Raw genomic sequence first — 13187 nt, forward strand, 5'->3', positions numbered from 1 at the left:
GCCGGTGGTCGGATTTGAGATGCCGTTCCCCACGCCTGCTTGTACTTTTGCGTCTCCAGATAGTGGAAAGTAAGTGTTTATGTGTTTGTATATATATATATTTATTTTTTTTTGGCCTACCTGCATGTGCATGTTTACAGTATAGTCCTGTTTGTTTATTTAGGCCTACCTGCGTGTGCATGTTTACAGTATAGCCCTGTTTGTTTATTTTGGCCTATCTGCATGGGCATGTTTACAGTATAGCCCTGTTTGTTTATTTTGGCCTACCTGCGTGGGCATGTTTACAGTATAGGCATTTTTTTTCTAGTTTTTTGCTATTTTGGTTTAAAAAAATTAAATAAAAAAACCATTGTAATTAAAAATGTTTCTCTCCATCATTTAGGGGCCGAGCGGATCATGAGACGGCGCAGATGGTGTCTCGACCCCTATCCCCCACTCCCACCCAAACATCCTCTGCCCACTTTTCCCCAAATTCCCCCTGCACCCCAGACCTTGCCGCCCGTCAGTCCCCTCCCTCTCCTCACCTTACCATCCCTCCAACTTCCCCCTCCCCTCAAACCCCCCCTCCACTTCTTCCCAAATTACCCCTCCTCCTTCCCAGAGCCACTGGCCAACCTCCGAAGAGGAGGAATTGGGTGCTCCAGGCCCAGGCAGCATTTTGACCGGTATGTTTACATTTTAAACTATGGAATTTTTTAGGAAAGTAAAATTTGGGTTGATGTTGTCCTTTTGCCTGTGCAGTTCAAAATAGTAAAGTAGTTCCAATGTTTTTTATATATATCTTTGGGAAACAATGTCAAGGATGTTTTCCCCTTACACATATGACACATGTCCAAACACTCACACTTGTGTCTGTCTTGTTAACGGTACCCACATATGTCTGATTTTTGCACCTTTTTTTTATTTTTTTTTGGGAATTTTCTTTTTTTTGTGCCCTTATTTGTTTTGAATCTGTTCGTTTTGCATTCCTTTTGTTCTGGACATGTTTTGGTACCTGATGTTTTTTTGGGGATAGTCTGAATTTTTGGTTGTTTATTAAAATCTAAATGTCATTTTATTAATCCGCACATTTTTTTAACCCACAGAGGACCAGAGGCTGCTGGATTAATGGAGCTACGGGGCCATGTCATTGCAATGCTGGTCTCATTGGACCATCTTTTGGCGAGTCTGCGCCACTAATTTTTTGAGTTTGTTAAAAGAAATAAAAAAAAATATAAAGTTTATTTGTATTTATTTAAGTCTCATTCCTTGTGTGTAAATCTTAGATTGTTGAACCTTACATAAGTCTACTATTTGTCCCTGAGTTTTAAAGTAATGTCAATTTGTTTGTAGAAAGCTCAAGTAAGTATGTAAGCTTGCACATTAAACACATAACAATACCAATAGTTTTGGAGAATTAGCCTCAAAAATAGTATAATTTTAGTGTAATGTAAAAATAAAAGCTACCTGCTTAGGCCTAGAATTGAAAACATACTGATTCACCATAATACCTTTGGTGTTTGTTTTTAGCAACAAAGCAGGGTACTAAACTTTACAAATTAAGAAATTACAGTATTAGACATTAAGCCACTTTGCATTTTTGGAAACAGGTTACACTTGGTTGTAATTTACGATGGAAATGGTTGGTTAACGTAAAATAAAAATTTAATGCACCCAAATAATAAACACCAAGTGAATTGACACAATAAATTCAAACATTGAAAACACACACACAAGTCAAAACAACACCAAAACCCCCCAAAAAACAAAATCATGAACTGTTTGAAGAAGTAGCATGCCAACATGAATCCACAAATGAGGAGAAGAAATCATTGTTCCCGAAGTTAGATCCAATGTGTCCACATAAAGTCATTTGTGTTGATCAGGTAGTAGGCATGGATTTTTATGGTCATTTTAGGGATTAAAAAAAAAAAAAAAGTTAAAAGTGTACATTAAATTATTACATGTCTACATTGTGGCAATTAAATAAATTTGTGGAAATAATTACCTAAAAAATCTTGCAACAACTGCATCGCGTATGGCCCCCCACATACTGACCTCCGACCAACCTCGGGGGGGCCGTCCTCAGGCAAGGCATCCTCTGGCTGCTTTGGGACAGCACTCCTTATGGCGATGTTGTGAAATATCCCACACAGGACCACAATTTTCGAAACCATAGCCGGCAAATACATGAGGTCGCCACCAGAGCGGTGGAGGCATCTGAAGGCCTTTTAAAAGGCCGATACAGCACTCCATCACCTGCCTGGTGGCTGTAAGTGCGGAATTATACTGACTTTGTGGCCCTGGTGTGGGAACCAAATAAGGAGTGAGCAGCCAGGGCGTGCAAGGGTAACCACTGTCTCCTGTGTAAATATAAAAAACAACATCAGGACCATTGTGTAACAAGCTTTGCATTGGTTTCAACAGAAGGTGTCAACTTACCCAGAAGCCACGCATCACCAGCTTGTAGGTTGTTTAATTTGTGGCAAATCCCTGATTGCCGGATGACGAAGGAATCATGTGCACTGCCTGGGAATTTGGCATTCAGGGACAGGATCTGGAGGGAGGCATCACATACCACCATTACATTCATCGAGTGAAAGTGCTTTCGGTTCCTATATATAGCCTCCAGCCTTGCTGGAGGCTGAAGTGATATGTGAGTGCCATCCACAACCCCTATGATGTGTGGGAAGCCAGCAATTTGGTAAAAATTAGCCTTCGCCACATTAAGGGAACCCATATCCAATGGCATTTTAATAAAATGATGGAGGTGTTTAAAAAGTGCCTCCATCACTGCCCTCAGGATCCTTGAAAAGGAGGATTGGGATATTCCTGCCACTATTCCCACGGTGGTTTGAAAGGATCCTGAGGCACAAAAATGTAACACCGACATTAATTGCGTAAGTGGTGGTATTGCTGTAGGACTGTCAATTTGCCGTTCAAGATCACTCTCTATTAATGAGAGAGTGTCTATGATGATTTGTGGCGGAAGATGGTATCGCCTTAACACCTCATCATCTGGCATTCCAAAAAGGGTGACACGTGTTCTATATATCTGGGGCCTTGCACGCCTACGAGGCCTACGCCTGGGACGATGTTGAGGTTGGTCGGGTTCTGGAACCATGGCCAATATAATACGACCAACATCAACCTGAAATGTTAAGCCAGGTAGTTATTGTTTTAGAAAAATGTGTTAAGACAAATAGACAAATATACTTATCTTTTCCAAGATATTCAAAAATTCTTACAGCCCTGGGTCGTGTCATGTGAAATTCCACCTACATTGCAAAAGTAGAAAATATTTAGAAGATTAATTTAATAAAATAGGAATTAAGCAAAATATAGTTTGCGCAAAATTTAGAGAAGGGAGCAAAATAGTATGCTACATTTAGAGTTAACACATGATTTTACACAGAAGAAGCACATATTACATCGCAAAATAGTACGCTACATTTAGAGTTAACACATGATTTTACACAGAAGAAGCACATATTACTTCGCAAAATAGTACGCTACATTTAGAGTTAACACATGATTTTACACAGAAGAAGCACATATTACTTCGAGAAACATATGCTAAGACCAAGCACATCTAATTTGTTAATTAATAAAACCAAAAACACTTACCAAAAACAGACAAATATCCCAAAGTTTGAAAAGGTCACTTGGGTTCCAGACAAAATAACTGTTTGATAAACAAATAAAAATATTTTAAATAATTTTTTAAAAATTTCATAATAAATGTTTATGAGAATTTTTGAACTACTTACTCAAAAATATAAATCAAAATAGGGGAAAAAAACCGCAAAAATGCAAACTTAAACAAAGAAAGTACTAAAAAAATGCTCCTTCAAAAATATACAAACAACTCCTTCACGATCCACCAACCAAAGAACAAACCACTACACCGAAATACCTCCAACAATCCAAAAATGCCACCTCGAATGGAGTCAGACCAAGCCATAAATAGTCTTTATTTTCCCGCTCAAATTAAGGACGGACAATAGGAGCGCACAATCAATGATGTGGCCGAATAGTGCTGACGCATGTATAAAAACGTCACTGAAATCCCAAATTGGTCTGCTGTAGTGAGAACTGAAGGTCAAAAATGACTACAGAGCAGCAAAGCACTGGCCAAGAGGCGCCAGGTAAGTATTTGTCTTTTTTGTGGAAAATGATTATGTTTAACAATAATTTTGGAAACATTTTACATTATAAATTTTATTATCATTTTAAAAAAAGGTGTTGAGGATGCCATGGAAGAGGCTGCTGGGCCTAGTAGGCCAACAAAGCCCCCCAAAAAAGGCAGCCACAATTCACAAGGAAGGAGATGGAGGTTTTGGTGCAAATGTGCAATGACAACCTACCACAGGCACCAAGGAATATGGGTGCAAGCCAGAGATGGAAAATGTGGGATGACATAGCCAGTGCTGTCAATGGGGTGGGTGAGTTTGAACGTTCAACCCGGGAGGTCAAACGCCGGTACATAAAAACTACATTTGACTAAAAAGTGTTTACAAGTCAAAATACTGCTGGAATAATGCCAACTTTTTAACCAACAGATGGAGCGATTTCAAATATCGGCTGAAACAAAAACTTGCTGATAGGGCTAGGCATGCAAGGGGGACAGGTGGGGGTCCCACCCCTGTGTCACTTGAGCTCACTGATTTGGAGGAGCTGGCACAGGGGTGTGTGCAGGATGAGGAGGTGTTTGGCGTGTCGAACATGGATACCGACATGCCAGACTTTGCGGCTCCTCATGTTGACCCAGGTAAATGTTGTAATGTTAACAACTCGGAAATGTGTTATGGAAAATATCTAGATTTTAATTTTGCTTTTTTCTGTTTTTTCTCACAGAGACACAGGCGGATGTGTCTGCTCCAGAGGTGAGCTTTGGCCGCAGAATTTCTTCTGGCTCTGCAGGGGAGGAAGCAGTAGATCCGGCTGGGGACCCTGTGGAAGACAGTCCAAGGCCTTCCCCCTCGCAGGCAGTGGCCCTCCTCACTGATCTCAATGTTAAAACGGTTCAGCACACCGAGATTCTGCAGAGGATGGACGCCAATCTGCTACGGGTGGCGGACGCCCTGGAGGAAAATGCTGCGGCCAACGTAAGAATTGCAAATGCCCTGGAGCAGCTCGTTCGCCAGCACATGTTGGAGCCGGCCTCCCTTCCTGCCGGAACATCAGGACCCTCCATCTCTGGCACAACAACAGCCATCCCTCCAAATGTGCCTAGCCCTGTGCCTAGTCCAGAGGCCGCAACATCTGCCTCTGGACAGGCCAGCCGACGGCCATCGCGGACCCGTTCAGGCTCACTCCAACCCCCGGCCAAACGGACGAAAAGGCGATGACAGCACTGGCTAATTTCCCCACAATCCATCCCTGTGTTTGCCCCATATTCCTTAATGCCCAAAACCTCCCTCTCCTTTCTTGTGAATTGTTTTTAATTTTGTATATTATTTTGTTTGCAAGTGCCACTTATTTTGTTTTTGTGGCCCAAATCAGTTTGTGGTATATTCCTTTCAAAACATTATTTTATTAAAAAAAAAAAAAAAAAAGTACATTTAATAAAATTATGTTGCAAATATGCAAAATTCTATTGTTGATTTATTCAAAAACTGGTTAAAAGGTAATCCCTCAAACAAAATTACAAACAATACAGGGGAAATCTAAACATTTTTTTTACAAAAAAAAACAAGGGTTAAAAACAATTTCTGAGTTTTAATTAACACTTATCAAACAAAAAAAAGGATGATTGTTTTCTTGGGCCAAAAAAAAATAGCAAAATATACAAACATGCGTACAATATTGTTTCCATAAAAAAAAAACACTTACAAATATTTCAAAAGCCCTCAAAATAAACCACAAAATGTTAGCTAATTGATTGTATTACCCAGAAATTAGCAGCAGAGTACTTCACCTGCGTACGGTTTTTAGCTACTAAAAAAGGTCTATTTGAGAAAGACCTTACAAGCTGTTTAGCAACTAAAAGATGATTGTTTTTGTGGCCACAATTGATAAATCGAAACACCATCGATGAGCCCAGGTTAGGACGAGGAGACCATCGTCATTGCGGTAGACTATACCAGACCACAAGCTGAATGAGCAGGCTTAAAGGAAATTGGATCAGACAGTGACGTATTACTTGGTCCGTTCACATTTGGCGCTCGCATAAGATAATTTATGTACGCCCAAAAAATGCCTCGACACGCCTGCGTTTTCCCATCTCCACCCCCGTCACCGCCCCAAAACGGACAGTTCTGTAAATCACATTTGACATGTCACTTCCTGTTCGTTGTTCTACAATCGACTGAAAAATTACCGCAATCAGATGTACGCACATGCGCACTGTTACACCGACGCATGCGTGGTTGTACAACATCGGCTGACTACGAACGAGCGGCTGCTTACGAGCGGCTCTGAATGAGGGCCTCAGTTCACAGTTCTAGCAAAGATCAGTTCATCAGGAGCTAAAACAAGTGGGAGGAGTTAGACACAGTAACAGAGAGAGCACAGCAGCTCCATTAGGCATGGGTCAGAACTGTTAAAGTACCTCAGGTGGCACTGCTATGTGACTTTGTGAGGAGTATGTGCATCTGATTGAACTGATTATCATGATGATTCATGAGTCATTCTACTGGCATCTAGTTCACTAGTTCAGTTAGATCAGTGACTCATGTAAGTCACATGATACTTTCCCCATCAGCTCTCTCATACATTCATCATGAGTCAGTACTGCTAAACTACCACAGGTGGCACTGCTATGCTCTGACATTGTGAGGATTCTGTAGAGCTAATGAGTAATTATTCTCCTGGCATATAGGTTAGTAGTTTGTTTAGTCTAGTGAGTGGATCATGTAGCTTATAAGTCACATGATACATTCCCCATCAACTCAAGACACAGTGCTGAGTGTTATATACTGTAGTTTTGTTTATTCCATAAGACATAGGGGGAGATGTAATCAAATGGAAAAGTTGCCCATAGCAACCAATCAGCTTCATCATTTTATAGAAAGTGCTGGATAAATGATAGAAGCTGGCATACACAACCCCTACACTATCAGACCCATTATCTCCCTAAATACTGAAAATCAGAAAAATTGTATATTTTTGAGAGGAAAATAGAACTTCTTATACTTATGATTGATAGCAAACTGTGTGCCAGTGAGGCAGCTGGGTATCATAATGCTGTAGTCCCATCCACCCCATTTTTAATCTAGCCCAGGGGGTAAATTTGCTAAAGTGAGAATTTTTACAAGTGAGTTTTAAAAGAGATGTTGCCCATAACAACCAATCAGATTCTACTTAACATTTAACTAGCACCTTCTAGAAGATAATAACTAGAATCTGATTGGTTGCTATGAGCAACATCTCTTCTAAAACTCACTTAGAAAAACTCTCACTTTAGTAAATTAACCCCCAGGTGTGCATTCAGTGACATTAATGGGTGCAATTAAAAAATAAGATGGGGTAAAGCAGTGTTCTCCCCACATTATGTTCCGGGTGCAGCGCCCGGCAAGAAATCTCTGCCGCCTGGCACTTAGCTTCCCCCCCCGGCCACAATGCGCAACGTCTCTTGACCTCTGCCGCCGGCACTTAGCATTCCCCCTACCGGCCACAATGCGCAACGTCTTCTGGTCACCCTTAATGTGTCCCTGTTGCCAAGGACATGGGTGCCGGATGTGACGCCGACGCAAGTGCCGGATGTGATGCCAACGCTGGACTCCGAGGTGACGGGTAGGGGACACTGGCTGTATTGGGACAGGGGGAGGTGCCAGTTGGGATGCTGCTATGGCAGGTGCTGGGCAGCGGATGCTGCATTGGGATGGGGGAGGTACCGGACAAGGGTTGCGGCTATGCGATGGGGGAGGTGTCCGGTGAATGACCATGCTGGGCAGGGGATGCTGCAGGGGAGGTGTCAGACTGCAGTGCAAAGATCCCTCCCCCTATCCCCCTATCACAGGGATTTACTACAAATCCCTTGCAGGGACAGTGCTTGCGAGAAAGCTCTGTCCCAGCGAATCCCCTCCGCACACTAGTCACTGTATTTTCGCAATAAAATAATGTGACTAGTGCCCCGTGCATGTGCCGACCGACCGTCGCTGCTACCCCCCATGGTGCTAAGCCGCACCCCTGTTGTTAAGCCCCACCCCCGCAATCGCGGAACCCCCCACGACCCCCCTTCTCCCCTCCGTGACCCCCTCTCTCCCTTAATTACACTTACCTGCATGATCCGGGCTCCGGTGATGTCTTTCATGTCCTCCGGTCAGGTGATGTCCCATACTGCACTGGGACCCGATCACCTGATGACCGGGCCGCAGTGCAGCATGGGAGACCAGCTGACCGGAGGGGAGACATCATGGGAGCCCCGATCACCGGTCCCTGGAGTCAGGTAATGTTTCTTTTTTTACTTTTTTTTTTACAGTGTATCAGCGTGTGGTTTGTTTAGACCACACAGCTGATCACTGGGGCCGACTCTGGGCTCTGCTCTCCCCGTCAGAGTGAAGCCGGAGTCCGGTAACCGGGGGAGACCATGGATTATTATATTATCACAGGGCTTTCCCCGGTATTTTTAGTAACTTTGGTCGGATCACATTTCCCATTACAATTATGAGAAATGCAATCTGCTTACTAAAAATAAGTGATACTTAGGGGTTGGAGTAGAATTTTACGAATTCTACTCCAATTGCCCCATAGTAACTGTAGGTGAAACTAAAATAATGTGAAAAAGGTGTGAAAACACCCTTTTTTACTTTATTTTAGTAAAAATAATGTTAATAAATAGAGCCCTTTAAGAGAATCCTTGGTGAGTGTCATTGCTGCACTGGAGAGAGAGGCCACTGAGAGAAATGGCTGAAGGTTTAAGCAAGCATATGAGAACATACAATTTCGTAGCTTCACTTATGTTATGATGCTTTCAGATGTGCTGCCTCAATTGTCTAAGTTGTCTAAAGTTTGGCAAAGGCAAGATGTTAATTTAACAGAAATAGACGCTATATTGAAAGCTACAAAAATATGCATTATGGAACTGAAAGACACACCTGCTACTCATTTTAAAAATCTCCATCTACATCTTGCTGGTGAATGGTCAGACCTTAAAGTAAATTGTTCTGATGCTAATGTTACTGCTTTTATGAAAAATATCTATGGAAAATACATAGACACACTTATTAACCACCCAGAAGCAAGAATTCCAGATATGCCAATAATATTCTGTTTTTCACGAGATTTCAATACAGAGAACCATGATCAAAATGAGGCTTGTGAGATTCTTTTTCAGCATTATTCTAAAAATGAAAGTCCTGCAATCTTAAACTATGCAAATAGTAAGCTAGAATGGGCTGTTGCATCAAAATTATTTGAACTAGAATCCTACAAAAATCTACATTCAAAACAAATAATGCATACATTTTCAACGACAACTGAGCTCAAAGAATCTTTTCCAAATGTAACTAATGTAGCTTCTATTGGACTGACCATACCTGTAAGCACAGCTGAATGTGAAAGAGGATTTTCTACTCTAAAAAGAATTAAAACCTGCTTAAGGAATCGCATGAAGCAGAACACACTTGGGGCTCTATTTACTACAATCCGCATATTGAATGCAGATTGTAGTGTGATATTACCGAGTGAATTCGCATTGCGAATTCAGGTAATATCACAGGGATTTACTATAAATCCCTTGCAGGGACAGAGCTTGCGATAAAGCTCTGTCCCTGCGGATCCCATCCGCACTCTAGTCGCGGTATTTTCGGAAAAAATACCGCGACTAAGAGCACGCGCATGCGCCGACCGACCACCGCTACTACCCCCCCACCGACACTAAGTCCCGCCCCCCGGCGGTAAGCCCCGCCCCCCACGATCGCAGACCCCCGCGACCCCCCCCTCCCCCCCCCCGCGACCCCCCCTCCCTTCATTACACTTACCTGCATCCTCCTGGCCTCCGGTGGTCTTCTCCGGGCTTCCCGATCAGGTGATCTCCCATACTGCACTGGGACCCGATCACCTGATGACCGGGCCCCAGTGCACTGTGGGAGACCAGCTGACTGGAGAGGAGCCATCACCGGAGGCCCGATCACCGGTCCCTGGATTCAGGTGAGTGAAAAAAAAAATGTTTAATTTTTTTTTTCTTTTTTTTACAGCAATCAGCTTGCGGTCTGTTTAGACCACATAGCTGATTACTGGTACCAGCTCCCGGCTCTGCTCTCCCCGTTAGAGCAGAGTGGGAGCCCGGTAACCGGGGGAGACCCTGGATAACGCCACCTCTATTATCACAGGGCTTCCCCCGGTATTTTTTTACAATTTATTTTTAGTAACTTGCACACAGATCACATTTCCCATTACAATTATGGGAAATGCGATCTGCTTTACTAAAAATAAGTGATACTGGGGGTTGGAGTAGAATTTTACTAATTCTACTCCAATTGCCCTGTAATAAATACAGGTGAAACTAAAATAATGTGAAAAGGGTGTGATAACATCCTTTTTCACTTTATTTTAGTAAAAATAATGTTAATAAATAGAGCCCTAAATAACCTGATGCTGATTTCACAAGAGGGACCAGATCCTACAGACTTTGATTATGAAAAAGCTGCAGATGACTGGGCCTCTAAGAAGAAGAGGAGAATTAATATATAAAGTGTTATTTCAAGTTTAAATAATTATAAGGTGACTTTATAATGATTTAAACTTGAAATAACACATTTTATTATTGCGAAGGCCCCCACCCGGCTACTTCTTGATGCCACCCGGCTAAAAAAAATTCTGGGGAGAACACTGTAAAGGTATGGGTTTTTCCCAATGACTGTTTTTTCTTCCCAATTACTGTGTTTCATAAGCAAGAAAATGTGACACGTCTCAATATTCTTAATTTGGGTTTTCTAAAAATAATGAACATTGCAGAGCTAAACATGTCACTACTACTTTGCTGTATAAGTGATTGCTTTTTTAAAATATTAAAAGATCAGACATATTAAACATGTCTGATCATTTGAACAAGAATCATCCAGTAGAAATGCTGTACTGTGTAATAGACTAGTTCTGTTTCCAATCACTTCTATTGGCAGTGTATCAGAGCCAGTGATGTAATGACTAAATGAACTGATCTTTCCAACTACTCTTTTGAGAGAACTGGATCATAATGACCTAGGGGCCCATTTATTAATGATCGCATTTTGCAATGCGATCAGGGCATGCAGTACCGCCCATGATCGCATTGCAAAATGCTATCATAGCGACCGAATGTATGATCCGGCACATGCAGGGTGATGGGCTCCGAAAGGAGCCCATTCCTGCGATGTGGCCGGAGTGCATTCGGGGCTGCTGCGCATGCGCAGTCCCGTGGATTGCACATGAGCGGCGCCCATTTCCGTCGGAGGGATCTGGGAGATCCCTCCACTGGCTGATATGTGGTAAGTGCTTATAGACTACAGCGGCTAATGCTATCTTCAGATGGTGTCAGCTGCTGGTGCCAATATCGGGAATGCTTCGCATTTCAATTGTGGACATCATGATGTGGGCTAAGGAGGGGGGTTTCCAAGCAACCGGAACCCCCCCTGCATTTGCATATGTGGGGGAGGCAGCTGCCAGCGGCAATGGAGGGATCGCAGCAGGTATTGGATATACCTGCTGCAGTCCCTCCTTCATATATCCAGGGGATACTTAGTATTTGCGGTAAACCCCCCGAAAACGTACGTTTTCGGGGATTTTACCTCAAATATTGAATAATAAATGGGCCCCATAATCACCAAAATGAACTAGGTTTCCCATCATTACATTCCACTGCCCCCCCATTACTGTTCTTTATCTGCCAGCACCGTTCTGCAGCATCGCTCCTCAGATCACGCAGGAAGTGAGTGACTGAGATCAGACACGCAGTGCATTGTGGGACCTCATGCAGACAGCCTTGCGATTCCCTGCCTGTTGCTTTCCACTGAGCTCCAGCATGCTCCGACCGCCCATTACCCCCTCCCCCGGTCTGCTCCGCTCATTGCCCCAACCCCTCTCCCCTTGTGCAGAAAATAAAATTATATAAATTAAAAAAAATACACTGGGCGGCCTCAGCTGCCAAAGCTCCCCGGTGAGGGCGACACGGCACCCCAGGGATCCGCAGCGCACAGTTTGGTAACCACTGTCCCATCTATCTGTCTTCCTTTTAAATTTAAGGAATATTCTGAGGGTTTATTGCAAGAACTGACTTTTTCTTTTGTTTAGTCTTAATTTTGTTTAAACTAGACAGATGTTTAATTAAAGTCAGCAGCTGTGAGAGCTCTAGTTTTTCCTCAGCTCCATTATGTATACTTTGTTTTTTTCCGTACACAAACTAATCTATTGGTGCATAGAAGTGCTGACATATTTTCGTAGTATAATTACTTCTGCGGAGGTGGCAGAAAACAGAATACATCCTTTAGTGCTTTGTGTGTGTGTGTGAGTGTGGGTGGGTGGGTGCGTGCGCGTGTTTGAGAGTGGAGAAGGGGGGGATGCACCGAAGGCACTCTCACCCTTGGCTCCAACTGATTTAAGACTGCCCCTGTCTGAGATGGTGTTAGTAGTGCAATTTCTGTCATGATACATAATATTTAGGGGCCTATTTATCAAATAATATTTGTGGGATATTCATCGAAAATACGTATTTTTGGGGACTACCGCAAACAGCAGAAATAACAAATTACAAATATCAGGTCTGCAAACCGATAATTGATAAATATGCTAATGATAACTGTTGGAAAAGTGGGCGCGAGCGGGTCGATGTTTGGCCACTGCACATGTGCACGCCAGAGCCGGCTCCGACGTGCACGTGCGCGAGACTCGGCTAGCGATGGGCGCTCCATTGCTCCGTGTCTCGCACCAAAAGGGGGCAGCTGTCGATTTTGATCAACAGCTCGCACCATTTTGGAGGTGGGCAGGGGGGGTGGCTGGCCAAACGGAACGCCTGCCGTTTGGGGGCGGCCCTACTGATATCACGAGTGATGTCAGTGGTGAGCTTCCGGCTCTATTAATAGCCAGAAGCTTACTGGGGTTTGCGGGAACGAGACCCTACCACAAGAGTCTCGTCGCAAGCCCCGATGGTCGCGACCATCACCTGGCCGCTCACAATAGCTGTGGGTGGTCACCCACAGCTATGCAAGCAGCCCGGAGGCCGCACCAAAAAAACCCCAAAACGCTCTGATTCAGAGCGAGAGCTCTTTCAGAGCGTCCATATGCATCGC

The sequence above is a fragment of the Taudactylus pleione genome, unplaced genomic scaffold (genome assembly GCF_031769625.1).
Source record: "Taudactylus pleione unplaced genomic scaffold, aTauple2 ptg000431l, whole genome shotgun sequence".
In the NCBI taxonomy this organism is placed as follows: domain Eukaryota; kingdom Metazoa; phylum Chordata; class Amphibia; order Anura; family Myobatrachidae; genus Taudactylus; species Taudactylus pleione.